The sequence below is a fragment of the Accipiter gentilis genome, chromosome 2 (assembly GCF_929443795.1).
Source record: "Accipiter gentilis chromosome 2, bAccGen1.1, whole genome shotgun sequence".
NCBI classification, from domain to species: domain Eukaryota; kingdom Metazoa; phylum Chordata; class Aves; order Accipitriformes; family Accipitridae; genus Astur; species Astur gentilis.
This window is the reverse complement of record NC_064881.1, coordinates 49110828-49127144: the sequence shown is the minus strand read 5'-3', so window position 1 is coordinate 49127144 and position 16317 is coordinate 49110828. Positions and strand designations below refer to the sequence as shown.

Here is a 16317-nt window from a genome sequence, read left to right as displayed (position 1 = left end):
GCCGCCAGCACACCTCTTACAGCTATTTCTCCAGGTCTGATACTTTAATAGGAAACACCACCTAGTGCCTCTTCTTGGTGCCTCAAGCTCATAGTTTCATATCATCTGCAGCATCCAGGCTGCAAGCAGAGCTCTGGCAGTAGGAAGCAAATCCCTTTAGAAAGTTTTAACTAGTGATTTTTCTTTTTCGGTAGGTTTTAAACAGGGTTTCACAATGTCCTGCAAACAGTACCAGCTCTTGAAAGAACTGTCATGGCTTATGAGCGTTACGCAGCTCTGCACTGACGTTTTTGGATGGAAGTGACATTTGATTGTTGTGACCTTGCCGTGTCTTGTGATGTTCCAGTGCAAAATGAGAGCCTCATGACATATGTATTTGATAGATAAATGGCAACTGAATGCCTTGATTTCACGTGTCTCTCTCAGTTAGGATTCCGCATTTTGATCATGTGGCAGTCCATCCACCTGAGGTCTCTTTCCTTTCTTATTTTCAGATCCCTAGAGAAAGGGAAATTTCAGCTTGCTTGCTTCATGCAATTAAGCATGAAAGTATTAGTGTCCTGGGCTGTGTAAGAGGGTTGCTTTCTGAAAGGTTTTTTCCCCACTGTTTTGTGGTAAGAGGTAGTTCTCTCTCTCACAAGGAACTCGCTTATAAGGGGTTTTCTCTGTGCAAAACCCCCCTTTACACAAGAAGACAGTAAAATCCCACTTTCAAGCCCTATTTTAAAGAAAGAGGACTGACCTTCAGTTTAAAAGAGAAAAAGTTTAAAATTGCATCAAAACAGGAACTTTGAAAATGATTCCCCTCCTCAGCCTTGCTGTTTTGTTCACTTCCTTATGAAAACGCAAGGCATCCCTAAAAAATGAGACTCTGGCCTCCTGGAGGCTGGCGTTTGACCTTTGCAGGGCGGCGAGCCCTTTACCCACCAGCGTAGCCCGCAAACATTTCGGATGCGTCGCTCCATCTGTTTTCCCGGAGCCCCGACGCCGCGCCAAGGAAGTGACCTCCATCCTCCCCTCCGTCCCTGTCCCTCTGGAAAGACTCCGGCGTCAAATCCCCATGCCCGTCCACCGAAGACCATTTGGCCGTGACGGGTGTCGAGGAGATTTGGGTGCTGGGGCAGCTGTTGCGCTGAGCGGTGCCGCTACCCGCCGCTGAGTTGGGTAACCATAGCAACAGCATCACCGCCAGCATCCTCCTCCTCCTCCTCCTCACTCGGGCTCTCCTCCTCCTCCTCAGCATCGTCAGGAGCAGCAGCAGCAGCAGCAGCAGCCCTGGCAGGAGCCAGAGCCCGGCAGCTGAAGCTGCAGCCAGCTGCCTGCCCGTCCCCTACCTGCACCGTCACCCAGGCACAGCAGCGACCCCGGCCCCGCTGCTTCCCACGGGGGGAAAAAATCAGAGAGAGGGAGCTGAGGGAGGTGCACTGCAGAGGGATCCCAGACAACCCAGGTAAGAGCTGCGGGGCTGCTCGCAAACTCCCCGCGATCGATGTGGTGTGTGCCTGGCGTGTGTTTGCGTGCGAGTGTTTGTTGCTAGTTTTCTGGCTCGCTCCTTCCATCGGCGGTGTGATGACAATTCAAGGCAAGCTTGTTTTCCGGCTCATGTTTCTCGTCTCTGCCATACTGTCCCTCTCCCTCTCCTCCACCCAGATACATAGGGAATAATAATATTCCGAAAGGTTGGTAGAAAACGGGGTGATCGGGGAACCCAACGTGATCGGTGTTGAACAGCTGTGCTTCCAAAATAAAAGTGGACAGCAGCAGTAGAGCAAAGGTTGACATGGTAATTAATAACCCTTAAAAAAAAAAAAATAATCATGCGACAGTGCACTTCTGTCTCAGCCCACTCCACAAATAAATCTCTCTCATCATATTCAGCAGAGAGCTGTAAACCAGAGAGGTGTATGAATAGCCAAGACTAGAAACCTCACTGTGGTCCACAACTGGCACATTTACCTTAAGTGCTTTAAAGCCAGACTAAATCATTGCAATAGAAATACAATCATGCCTGTGAATATATGTATATGTGTATTTGTAAAAATACTGCTCTTACACCTTTACACCTTCTAAGAAAAAAAAAAAAAAAAAATTCTTCTTAAAGCTGTGGGTGTGATGGCCGGGCAGTAAGAGATGCTCACTTGATCTGTGTGTGAGAAAGCATGTACTGGGTACATTTAAAAAGGTAGGAAGAACAGCTCTAATCCAAAGGCATATGGGGACAGTCCTTGTCATTTTAAAAACAGAAGAGATCCAAAGCTGTGGACTGTCCTTGTGCAGGCAAATATCTGTGGATGAGTGTATACTTGTCTGAGGAGCACAAAGGGGGAGAAAATAAGAAGTAAGTTTAAGCCAAGCGGTAAGTGTTTGCTGTGTAATGACTGCAGAGAGCTCTTTCCACTTCCACGTAACTATTTTTATTTATTTATTTATTTATTTATTTTGTCAGCAGTAAGGGAAAAGAGAGCTGCTGCTGCTGTCTCTATCTCCTTCTCTAAACCCCTTTTCTCCCTGTCTGGTGTCCTGATCTTCCCCTGTCTTCCCCAAATCATCCCTGTCTGTGTGGCTGGAAATGCCGCTGGCTTTAATTATGATAAACATTTTAAAAGAAGGCTTTTGAGCCTGTCCCATAATATGATACAGCTATAATTCTGCTTCTTATTTATACTGTGGGGACAGTCTGGATATGACCTGATACCAAGTAGTATAGTAAAGGCAAAAGGCACCTGTCTTTCATGTTAAACCTGATTTGAAAATCACAGGGCTTTTTGGTCCCAGTCCTGTGTTTTTCTACTTGTCTGCAGATCCCTGTAAAATCAGCAGGAACTGGAAGATAATTTGACATTATAGGTATAGAACAGAAAGCAGAATTGGGCCCACCTTTTCTTTCTGATTATAAGCATCCTCCTTCTGCAAGCTACAGGAAAACAAGGAATTTGGGTAAGGCAGGACCTCATGCCCAGTTCTTATGCTGAAATGTTGTAAAAAATTACCTGGGAATTATGTCCCATGCCAAGGGAATTTAGGATGAGGAATAGAAAAAGAAAACACAGACAAGTATTTGGAATCAGTGCTTTGATTTGCAAAATAATTTCTTTAGGAACCTGACCTTATCATCACAACAGGTCTTCTCTACAAGGAGCTGTTTGATCCACGTTAATAACAGTGCTCATGGACACCAAGTTTAACTGAAGGGGATGATTTTGGATACTTATGTTAATTAAACTGAGACACTGTAGGGCTACAGTCCTCAGGACACTAGACTAGCCTGGCCACATTACACAGTGTATTTTTGTGTAAGATTTGATGTCTACTTCAAAACTAGAGAATATTTAAATCTTGCAACTTTTCCTTTGCAATAATAGAGACGGAAAAAAAGTGCCTCTAAAAATGCCTGTAAAAAGAGCACAAACCTGATCGTCCTTCTGACACTGAGATATCAGTAGCAGAATCAAAATCCTGTTTATACGTGTTGCAGATATGTAAATCCATAGTCAAGGGGCACCTCAGTAAGGCATGGAGCAGCGATCCTCTCAGCAGCGCCAGCAAATGACTGAAGGTCAAAGGGCTTCGGGGTTTACACATTAACACTTTGCAAATATTCTTATGTAGTCTTACATTGCTGCTAGCTGTGGGCGGATGGGTATGGGGAAGTCAGAACTCAGACATGGACTTTTGATTCCTGCGGGGCTGCAAAACTTCTCTTAGAAATTACTCTGGGAAAGACAGGGAAGGTTGATGTTTTCATGAGCTCTCTGTGGAGGGCTGTTTATGGTAAGTCAGGGCACCGAGTCTGATAACAGTGTGAACAGCAAGGATGTTCCCCACCTCAGATAACCAATTTTTAATGCTCAGTGACACCCAACCTTGCACCTCTTTCCCCCGTTTAAACTGCAAAGCTTAGGAGAGATTTTTTTTTCATTTTGCCTTCTGGCTTGTTCTATTATATTTTATTTGTTTAGTAGTGGAAGAGAACACCGCCTTTCTTTTGCTTTGTGCATGGCTGTTAAGAGCTGGTCTCTTGATGCCCACTTAGTGTTGTTCTGTAGTACTGCTCTAAGGAAAAAAACCCATTTTTCTATCTAATGATATTACTAAGCATCTTTTAAAATCCCGATTCTTATTTTCATTAGTCACCCACTGTGTCTCTTGGAGCTCAGAACAAAGGAAGACTTATACAATAGTTGCTCTTCAAAAGTCAGCATTTGCCAACAGGTTGAGACAGGGATTTCTGAAATGCTGCAGCCGGGGCTTTTTTTTTTTTTTTTTTTTTTTTTTAAATAAGGAAGCTGCCGTTTTCCAGATCCTACTTTGTAGTAACCTGAGGCAAGAGATGATTTGATGATGAATGTTGTACCTTGCATTTAGTTTAACAATGTTATTAATTTTATTCTGAGGCTTTGTGTAAACTGCCATTTATTACTCCATTCAATAATCACACTCTGTGATTTTCCCCGTTGTAATGTTGTAATTTTTTCCCTTTACACTGTATGGTGATTGGCTAGATTTGCTGCTTAATGAGACAGACACATAACCATGGAAAATAAAAGTTTTCCTGGTGAGTAAGGAGAGGGTGAGATCCTGCCTTGAAACCAGCAGGAGTTGTGGCCCATTCCTACCTGATGAGGAAATAACCTTTTAATGCCAATATTCATCTTCTTGAGGGATCAGTCTGGTGTTGGCAGGTTCTCCTCAAGTCTAAATCATACCCATGCCCACTTAAGATGGACTTTTGTGTCCACCTAGCAGATACCCTCACTAGCACTTGGAAAGTTTATAATTCCTTTCTAGTCCATTGGCTCAGGTAGTAGAAGCTCTTGGTCTCTCTGCTCAGCATCCCCTGGGGTCCAGCAGCTTCCTTGCTCCTGGATTAAAACCTTCCCCCGAGTTGGTGAGACAGACTGTGAGTCTGTGCTTCCCGGCAGTACAGCATTGAGAAAAGTGTGTCTAAGAGCATGAGCAGTGCAGGTGTCTCACTTCGTGTGTATTTCTTCTGATCTTCCCTGTATCTGGTTCCCTTCCTTGCATGCTGGCAATGGCTGACATGCTGCAAAAAATCCAGGGCCTGCGATGCAGCCTGACCTCCGCTAACACTGTTCCAGGAGGTAATGGACTGAAACTACCCAGAGCAGTTGTGGCTGCTGGGCTCATTGGAGTCCTTCTTCAGAAGGTCAACACCATGACATGCCTGATCTCAACTTGTTGGGCGAGTGAGTCAGAAGTTGGCTTCTTCCAAATCTTCCAAATCCAAGAAGATATGATTTTATTCTCTCTCTAATCCTATAATTAGTGCCTGCAATCTTAAGGGCTCTGTTATTCAGCAGTTTTACTTCTTCCCAGTTTCACTGCAGCAGACGGAGCATCCAAACAAAGTGTAAAAGGGAGAATTTATTTCTTTCCTACACTGAGATGCTTCTGACATCCATTTGTTGTCCCAGATCAAAAGAGAATCCCTTGGAGGGGGTGTGGGTGCTCTCCCTGGTCCTCCTACAGATCTGCCAGGAATCTCTTGGCATTTCTGCTTCTCTCTCAGGTTCAGACATGCCTTGGTGTGTTTTCTTTGTGTCTGGAGCCCTCACACCTCAGATGTGGCTATGTTTCAGTACTGAAGTAAGCCTTTTTTATGGCTAGGTCAGGTAAAGAGAGATTCTGGTTTTGCTGACATCCACAGAGATATCTAAGCTCGTCTTCAGCAGACACAGAGGGATCCACAAAGTTTAGTTCTCTTACTGCACGTGAGGCACTGTAGGTAGATGCAATATCCTGATACGTTCTTGATACCTGTTGTGTTTTCTCATTCTTAGGATTATAGGTGTAAGACAGCTTAAGCAGTAGTTTGACCTTCTGCTGGTATATATACTTACCAAATCCTTGCTTTTGTACTTTCTCATCTGTGTCTAGCAGGTATATTTATCTACATTTGTTCTTATTGTTCTTGGCTATGTGATGTTGTCATGGATAGGTCAGACCTTATGCATCCTATTGGACTTTGAAGGTGGAATTGCAGATATTACTCATTATATGACAGACTTGTATTGAAAATGCATAGCAGTGGTGCTACAACAAGTGGGAGTCTGTCTCTCTTGCATGGAAATTTCAAATTCTGACCTCCTGGTAACAGTGTGGCTTTTAAGGATTCACAGCATGCAGCACAATGACAAGAGGGACTTTCTTAATGTAATTGGGCTTGATAGGGACTACTTGTGCTATTAGGACCCCAATGCCACCATCTGGCAGCCTGGAGAGCAGCAGGCTCTTTCTTTGTCCAGCTAGTTGGGCAAACAAATCTCTCCTGTTGTGTTACTACCCAGATCTGCATGACTGGGAAGGAATCTGGCTCTCCCAGCATCTTCTACCATGTAATTTTGGTTCCTAACATGCTGCTAACATCGCATTTATTTCTGAGGCTAGAAAGCAGTGTTCCATTACTGGTTCTTGGCCCAAAAACTCATGCGTTTTACATGGAGGATGTGGCTTGAGTGAAACGTTGTTTGTATCTCTGTCAATTTGTCAGCCCGTACTGGCAAAACCACTGTGGCAGTAGGAAAAGCAATCCAGTTTTCTGAGAATGATTTTATAAAGAACAGAGCAAAAGGACCAGTATTTTCCTCCACTGAGTCCTCTACAAGTGGGGTGTTTCAGTATGAAAATGTCCATCCCTATTATATTATCTCATTTCCACCCATAGCCTCTTGTTTTTCTCAGTGGCTGTGACTTGACCTTATTGTGGGGAGATGATGCTTGTAGATGGTGTAACCTCATGGTCTAGCCATATAGGCCATTGACTTGTGAGTGTCAATTTTGAGGATGTCTGCATGAAACAACTGCTGAAATGATTTGGTTTGCATAAGAAAGTCTCCCACTTGTTTTAGAGGTGGTGGGGAAGCATGGGGCAACACACGATTATGGAAGATCATGCCCTTTGTATACCACTTTTCTGGATTTGTGTGATCTAACAAAATTTGGGTTCTTACTGGTATTTTGGCTTCTGCAGAGGACTGAGACTCTGAGCTACAGGTTTTGCGCCTATGATGCAGGCTTGCTAGCTGCCAATACCTGTAGCAAATGTTCACCCTCTGTGTGATTGAGTACCTGAGTTCAGCAGGTAGTGGCTTACATCTGCACAGCTCTTCTGTACTATTAGGACCCAACTATCCCACGTCTTAAGACATGAGGATCTCTGTGGGACAAGGCAGATGGAGTTCATTAGAGCTGAGCAGCATCTGCTGCTGCAAGTGACTCTTCTTACAGGCGCTTACAGAGTACACTACGGTGCATAAATCTATTCTACACCATGCAGCAGCACAGCCCTATTTATTTTCTTTGCCTGACTGTCTTAGTTTAAAGTCTCAGCTGAAAACTTCTCTTTTCTGTCCATGTCTCCTCATTGTTTTCTCTCTGTTTTCCTCTCCCTTTGCAGCTGTGTCTAAGCTGAGCTGTGTGAGGGTACGGTTTGCCAGGGTGGATGTTAGAGAAAATAAAGTTGCATTGTGTTATGTTCTAGAGTGCTTTGCTCTACAGCCACCCAGCCCTTTCACCACTGGAGGCTATAGGATGCTTGCTCCTGACCTCAGAAACAGCAGGATTCAGCCCCATGCACAAAAGTCTTTTCAGAAGGAAAGATAATGCACAAGGCTGTGAAGATATTGTTTTTGAGAAAGGCGTGGAAGCCTGAAGCCTGTTGGTGGAAAAGCTTTTGTTGGCTGCCATAGATGGATCAAAGTCATGCTACTGTTTTAGCCTGGGATGTCACAACCACCTGAACGTTCCTTGTCTTTGTGTGGGGAACCGAGCAGCAAAGTCAGGGACATTGAGAGGCAGAAGAGTGACAAGGTAGAGAGATATTATTTCAGCGAGGCTGCTGTTTTTTGCAAGAAGTCAACAACTGCAGGTTGGCCCAAAAATGGAGAGGAATAATAATTCCAGAAGGTTATGTGAAAAGCCCTTAGATATGTTCTGTCTTTTATGGTGGGAAAGGAAGGAATAAGTTTTGGATTGCATCAATTCTTTTGTCTACAGAAGGAAGAAAGATTGTTGGGGAAAAAAACCCATCAAAAAAACTAGTGAGGAATGATCGGCAGACTCTTGCTGATTTTTGGTAGCACTGTAAATTAGGCCTTGTTTTCTTTAGGTGACTTGCGTTGGTAGTGGGTGACATTAGTGCTTTATTAAACTTGCCGTGCTGAGAAGCTCATCGGTTTAGTGTAGCTAATAATAATACCCTAATCGAGAAACAGAAGGTGGGATAACTCAGCATCAGAAATTGGAATGCAGAAATAGTCGCTGCTAGTTGAACTAAAAATACACAATAGCATAACCCGCTTGCCTACAGCAGCACATGCTGAACACACATTGGGCTCTGGTGGTGGGGGAAATGGCTTTCCTTTGTTTTCAGCAGCTGCTAGATCAGCAGTGCTCTGTGGTGACCTGCGTTTGTGACTGCCAAACTCTACCTCAGATGTGCAAGGCTCCTTGTAGAAAGTTAATTAGTACCCTTGGCAAGTTAATAATTCTCCAGAGCCATAAACAGGCTATATAGGGTGAAAGAGGCTATGTAGGATGTCTTGGGAAGCCAGTTTGTCCTAGGGTGGGACTATGTGATCTTGGTAGCACCCGACAAGGTGGGAGTGACCTGCAGCAGGGACAAGGATGTAACCACGGCTGCTCTGTTCCTCTGCTCCGTGCTCCTGCTTGGGGATAAACAGCAGATGTCAAGATCCCTGCTGAATTATCAGCCTTGGAGTTATCACTGTGTGAGGGATGTTTGTGCTCAAAGACATTTATCCATTTTTCTCTACAGCCTCCCAGGGCATGCCCAACCTCTCAACTTAGGCTTTACAAGGGTGAAATTTGATTTAGCCTGTATATTTTTTTTTCTGCTATGAACTTTGAAGTCTCCATGACAATAAGCTAAGAGTGGCCTAGATGTGGTGGTGATGGGGGGCCTTCAAATAGGTTAGTTAGATTAAATTAGGACACATCTAATGGCAGAATCAGCAGCGCAACATGGAGTATCTGCTGCATTGTCAGATGGTAGATCAAAGATGAGGAACACACTGTAGATGAAGAAAGGTTCTCAAGGAAAAGAGGGAGTTAACTGACTGTGTTGGGCACAAGTGATGAGACATGATCTCTGGATAAAGGACATAAACACAACATATTGCTAAAAGAGTGAAGACAAGAAGCAAGGGATGAATGCTCTAATTTGAAATTTCTGCATTACGTGTAATAAAACCCTGGCTATGGTGGGAATCCTTCACTGGTTTAAATACAGAGACAACTGTGGCTGGGATACAGGTGCCTGCATCAGCACTCCTGCCTTGCTTCCCCTCCCAAAGTCAGGTGTCTGCTTGCCATACAAGCACAGGTGCTTCCCTCAGGGTAGAAAATGACAGTATATTTTATGAAGAAATGTAGCTAACAACTGTTTTTAAAAGATTTAACCTAGAGGTAAGCCCTTTCCTCAATGCACCTGAACTTTTCTTCTGCCCTTTTTCCTTCTGTGCTATATTACAACCAGTAAATCTGAGGACATCAGTCTCCCTTGTGTTGCACCTGAGACTCTTTGGAGTCATGGGGATCAGCTGCGGACAGGCCAGGCAAAGCACAGAGGTTATTTCTCTTGCAATAGGTGCCTCTTGTGTGGACTTCTCTGGGCTGAGGTTACTCTAGATAAAGGGAGCACCAGGAATGACAAGCGTGCTTTCCTCTCCTTCTTAGCCAGCTTTAGCTTCTTTCTGGGACTGCTCTTTGATGAAGTGAACAGCAAAAAGCCATTTTTGTTCATAGGATAGGTTCATATGATAATTCAGGTTGGAAGGGAACTCTGTTCCAATAACTTGCTCAAATCAGGGTCATCTGTGGGGTTACATCAGCTTTCTCAGAGTTTTATCCAGACCAGCTTTTTACTCATCTATAATGAAAAGCGGGTGGCCTGTAAAAGCTTTTGAATTGTCAGGACTAGGGTCAGCAGGAGCTTCAGAGGGAGATTGTTTTAAGAGAGAGAGAGAAGATCTGACAGCACATGCAAAGAACATTTCCATAAGGACTTCTGACCGTGGAGATACCCAGAGGAAGCTGGCAGAGACTCTGAGAGGAGAGCGGCATGCAGAGCATGACAGAGGTGACGATGAACTTATCAAAAGCATCTTTGGGCTGTCAAGGGCAGGTTTATTCCTAGGCATAAATGGCTTCCTCTGGGGACTTGGGGAATACGGGTTGCCAGGGGGAAAGTGCTGACGTTTATAGTGAAATGGGTCTGGCTTGCCCTGTTTCTGTATGTGGCAGATGACTGTTCCAGGAGATAATGCCTCAGGTCAGTGATTTAATTACGTCTAGTTTGGAGACCTTTTACCATACCTAAGATAACTCGAGGCTCAAAGGATGACTTTTGGAAGAATCATCTGTTCAGCAGCAATAATCAACAATTACTAAGAAAAGATCACCTTACTTAGTTATTTCTCTCTTATGCCATCTTCCTACCAAAAGCTCAGTTTATAAATGCTTTGCTTTCAGGACCAGTACCACTGATAATCAGAACCCCCTCATTGTAAGAACATTTAAAAAAGAGTTTGAGGACCAATTATATAAGTGTTTCCTCTTTTGTAAAACAGCTTGGGACTTGTAAACATACTGGGTCCACATCTCTCTAAATAATTCATCATGATTAATTATTTAGTTGTGTAAGCTGTGTTTTACATAAGGAAATGCTTTTCTTAATGTGAAGGAAATGCAGATATTTCAGATAATTTTGAAAGAAGTAGCTGCCATTTCACTGTTTTTCTTCTGTCTACATTGCAACTGATTTTTGTCATTAGTGTGTTCTTCAGGACTGGCTAATACCAGGTCCACAGCATGTCAAGGTGACTTCCTCAGCAGCAAAAATCACAAAACCTTTCACCAGAATAAGGCTTATCAGAAGTCAAGGAGTCCACTTCCTATTGTAGATGTGCAAAGGGCAGATTTTAGAATCATCGTTTATTTTCCACATGAAATCGGGGATGATGACTTTAATCCACGGGAGAGGAGTAAACGTGAATGATGTTACTGATGGAGGCTTTTGTTAAATGATTTAATTTTTGAGCCTCATTTGTGAGATTAACTTGAATTTTGTTCTCTTTTTTTAATATTTAGATAATTCTCTTGCATCTTCTTTTCTCTCCCCTTCCTTTTCCTCCCTCAACAACAGATGATTTTGAAGACAGCATGAATGAAACAAAATGTTGGCATGGTCTAGCTGGATTTCCTGACAAGATAAACATTAAGTTAAATGTGAGACATATGCCTTAGTGTGTGACTGTAATTTTATAGGTTCTTTTATATGTTATGGTTGGCAACAGAATCCCTGTAGCCTATTCTGGCTAGAAAGAAGAGTATTTCTTAGTCTTAAGACAGACACACAATCTAAAATCGGTATATACCACTAGCTGTACGGTGTGAGGGGTGGAGTGAATCTTGATTAGGAGTAGTTTCCAGTCAAATACATTTTATAAATAGAGATGGTTATTCAGCCATGGTGCATTTGTGATAGGGATAATGGTCTTGTTGTCAGCAGTCCTCTTTTCTGCCTTTATGCCACCTTTGGTGTTAAACTGTCTGGAGGCAATGCAGCTCCATTTACTCCTGCTCTCGAGTATAGATTTGCATTGGGTGAAGATATTTCCTCTAATGGTTGCATGGGTACAAAATTGGAGGGATATTGGCTCCAGCTCATCCTGTGAGACATTAGTTTGTGCAGCCAGACCACTGGAGAGAGGATGAATACCATGCCCCTCCCTGCCCACCCTTGATTTTGGGGACGAGTCACACAATCTGGGAGCTCTTTGAACTACAATGAAGTCTGCTCATCCCCCTTCACCTTTTTGTGCAAGGACCTCCATGCAGAAATGTTGTTGCTAGTTCATGTACGGGAAGATCAGGCCCATAAGTATCTGCATTTTATATGAAATCCTGGTCATGGGTGGAATTTAATTTGCTTTACTTTAGTTATCTGCAGTGGAGTCAACTTCATCCAAAGTAGCCACCAGCTTTCTTTTTGCAGACAGGGCAGAGAAACAGATATTTCTAAGGCACTACACAGACAACTTTTTTAAAACGCCTATTTTAGGATAGAAAGATCATGCTCTTAGGATAGAAAGATCATGCTCAAACTTTGTCTCCACTGTCTAAACAGGAACCTGGACAAATAGTGGAGGAACAGCCATTTACGCTGTAAGTGTCTGTCATTTTACCAAGTGTATACAATCTTATTTACTGTCAAAGTATGGAACAGAGCATGGACATCCTGAGCCTTATCCCTCCACTCTAGGCACCACTGTCACTTGTTTGTAAGTATGCCACACTTACCTGGGATGTGTGGCATAGTGATATATTTTGCATGAAGGATCATATGCAGGCCCCCTGCCTTTGTTATTCAGGTTTCCAGTCTGTTCTGATATTTGGCACGGCAAGACCACCTTTCCTCTGATCTGCCATCGTGTTCCTCTGTATGATGTCCCACTTCGGACTCCTGGCTGGTTGCTGCACTACCGCAGCGAAGGAATGGCGAAACAGCCCCTAGCATTGCTTCACATTACTTATACTGAAGGATTTTAGTCGTAAGATATAGTCAGGGAATAAATGGCATATTTGGCGAAAATGTAGTATGTTTGGAAACTGCATTTGAGCTTTGAGGATGCAAAACCCACGAGCCGGCTTGGATAACTGAGGCACTATAACTGCCTTAGCCTGGTGCCCAGCTGCACCAGGGACATCACTGGGACCCACAGCTGTTTGGTAGGGTGCTTTAGCCCAAGCAGAACAGCATCCTTTCCTTGCCCGTGAGAGAGCTTTTTCAGAGATAGCTTAAGCACACCTCTGCAGTGGTTCAGATGTGCAGTACCCTTTGTTTGGAGAATTAATTTAGTGCTTTGTGTGGGTGCATTTATGGGAAGACACAGCTTCTCTTAAAGAAATACGCATGCTTCTGGTATTTGCAGATGTTACGGCTGCACATTAAAAGGAAAAAAAAAAAAGACATTTTGGTAGAGGAAATTTCCATTATTCACCAGCAGTTCTTTGCAGACAACACTTTTAGTTGTGAATATCTTATTTGTACCTTAATAGCTTTTTCTGTGTGGGGAGAGAAGAGGGTTAGAAGCTGATTCCCAAAGGGATGAAGTATGTCTGGTAGTGAGCTAATCAACAACCTTGTGAAAAGAATTGCACCTTAAGGCCTTGTTCCTACAACTGCTATCAGAGTGACAATAAGACATGCTGAGGCTTGGGCCTCATTGCCTTCTTCAGGACTCCCACCTGGACTTTGCCTTTTGTTAGTCTAGAGCCTAAACTTCTAATGTGGTTGTAGATTTTTCCTGGCTCATCCACAGCAAGTCTTTCTGACTGGTTAAAGTCAAGGAGAGCAGCAGTATGATGCCAGACAAATACCTACAGCCTGAGGTGTGTAGAATTGAGGAGAAATTGAAAAATCCAGACAGTAAACTAAGCCCCAGAGCCATGCCTGTCTTCCCCCACCCCATGCACAGACTGGTCAACCTGGATTAGTCAATGTGCCTCTGGCTCCAGGTCCCACGGTGCCCAGTGCCACACTTTGCGTGCCACCACCTCTCGTGGCAACTGCTCTCCGGCTGGGGGATGTGCCGTGCTGGTCCAACCTGCAGTGCCCTCACCGACTGTGGCTGGCGGTGCAGGACGGACGCCGAGATACTTTGCTGCTGCAGATGCTGCCACCAGTGGCTCTAGCTGCTGGCGAAAGTTGTGGCCCTTCTCCAGCCTAAGAATAGACAGTCCTGCTGCGTGACTGCGCCGATGCTGTTAGGGGATTTGATGGGACAAAGAGCACTTATCATCCAGTTCTTCCCCTCTGTAGACCATGCTGCATTTTGGAAACTTATTCCAGAAATTGTCATTCCTGTGTCCTCTTGGACACTGCTGACAATATGTTGAGAAGACGACTTAAATGCTTGTTTTCTTCTCTCTCCACTGTTGTGCAATGTAGTACGTGACCTTGCACAACTGCTGTTCACTTGACTGCTCTGGTAGGATCTGCAGGTCAAGAGGGTGGGCTGTCACCAGGAACCTCAACTATTCATTTAAAAATGTTGTCTCTTCCAGTCTGGAGCAATGGAACTGCTGAGAAAGAATACAAACTCCTGCCTTTTAAGAACAATATTTACCTTGTTTTGTTTATGAATCTTTGTCAAGTCTCAGCAAATCTACTGTAAGCCCCAAATCAGTGTCGAATACATAGGATTTTTTCCATATCATTGATTTAATGATCGACTGTGTAATAAAAGTGGTAGAAAATGCAGAATTATTACACTTAGGTGAGACTTGTGGAAACTTAACAGAGCTGTAGGAAGGAAGATGAAATTATCTTTTGATGGATACAAAGTAATATACAATGGAAAGAAGTAACTTGAATGATTCATAGCCCTTGCTGAGTTCTAAATAAATTCTCACCACTTGAGGGGAGATCCTTCGGAAAACCTGTCTACATGTATGGTTATCTCGGGAAATAAAATCCTTTGTGAGTAAATAGAGTATTTGGTGCATAAGAACTGGGTTGAAGATTATTTCTGAATATAAGAATTAATCGTGGGGGGGCGGGTATGTGTTGTGTTTTTTTGGTTTTGTTTTTTTCCCTGCAGTGAAGTATTTGTCAATTAAAAAATGTTTTCACTTAAATTAATATCAACCTGTGGGAAGAATTGATCTTCTAAAATTTGTTTGGGGAAATAGCTGGAAATTAAGTGTTCTGTAATCCTATTGGAAAGTTCAGGGTTTGTTTTGTTTTGAAATGCCTTTTTTTTTTTAATTTCAAATTACAATTGTTTTAGGGAAAAAAAAAAAAAAGCTATATAGATTTTTAAAACCCCAAAACCTCAAAATGAAATGTACTGATTCACTGAAACACAGTGTTTCAGATCCATCAAAATATTTTTATTTCTGTCAAAAAAAATGCTATTTCATGGGAAATGGAGAGTTTTCATTTTGAGTCTGAACACAAATTCCCACCCACTCACAGTCAGGAAATTGCTTGCTATAGGTCCCATGGGTGTGCTCTCCAAAACATTACAGTGTCTTAGCAGAAGCATGGCATGGCATCTCCTAAAATGGTGCGTTGTAATCTGGTCGTTGACTCCTGTGGAGTCCACATCATAAGTAGAAGGTTTCAGAAGCCGGTGACCAGAATTATTAGTGATATGAATACTTTTCTGTGCTTTGGATTTGAGTAGAATGAGTATGTTATTTCAGCTGTGAATGTAGAAAATCCCTTAGCTGAAGGGCCAGGTACTGATGTTCTCAGCTCCTATGAAGTTAATGGAAAAACTTCTCCTTGGATGGGGAAGGGATTTCACTCCTGGTTTTAAGATCAGCAAGGTAGTTTGTGACATTTACTCAGGCTTGCAGCCTTTTACCAAAAATGTTGATCACCACCCTCTGAGTGTGGCCTGTTAGCCAATTTCCGACCCATCTCACAGACTGCACACCCAGTCTGTATCTTGCAGTTTGTCTCATAGATACAGTTTATCTAATTTTTCATTTCAGGATGTTTTATTTTACTTTTCATTGAAACTTCTGACATTGGTCTTGCTATTGTCTATCTGTGTGCCGTGTTTGTCTCCAGTATTCTGAAGTCAAAAGGTGAACTCCAACATCTTTTTCTTGGATCATTGACTGCTATCCATATGTGGAGAAGTTTGTAGGTTGAGTTGGTTTTTTTTTTCAGGGCTAAAATTGTTAGGTCATAGTGCACATAACACTAGACTTTAGTACATAGAATGCTATCTGTATTTTGCTTTGCTTTTTAAATGTCACAGTGCCTTCCTTGCCAAAAGCATTCAAGAAAGCCTTGTTTTGGTGCTGCATACTGTGTTATGCAAGATTTTTTAAAAAAAAAAAAACAAAACAAAACCAAAAAACCTGTTAATTTTTTTTCAAATTTTATTCTGTAAAGGTGAAAATTCCATTTGTTCAATGTATAAAAAAGAGAATACTGAGCTCTCTACCGAAAATGGAGGGGAGGAAATATAAAGGTACTGCAGAATGCTGGGGCTTAGTATATACACAGAGAAATAAGACACTTGTGACAGCAGAACACAAAACTGAAAACATTTTTTTCCTCTTCCAAGTGCATGGTGAAGTTGCCCTATAATAAATTGATTATTAGCAATCTCTTCTTCAGGGCTCAAAGGAGACCCATCTACTTTACCACAGTAGATTAAAACATTCAGTGTCTTTCTCAAGAAAAATCCCCATTGTGCCATAGTAGGATTTAATATTTGCCATTATCATGTAGCTGTGATTGTAAAAGGCAGT

General features: G+C 42.8%; 1 protein-coding gene across 1 annotated transcript in view; it reads left to right on the top strand.

The window, feature by feature from the left end:
* Positions 1-1228: 1228 nt before the first annotated feature.
* FAM135B (family with sequence similarity 135 member B) overlaps positions 1229-16317 on the top strand; it is a 217560-nt gene continuing 202471 nt past the window's right edge. The window contains exon 1 of the mRNA XM_049819516.1: positions 1229-1450. The gene's annotated coding sequence lies outside the window, so the exon portion shown is untranslated. The remainder of the gene's footprint in view (positions 1451-16317) is intronic.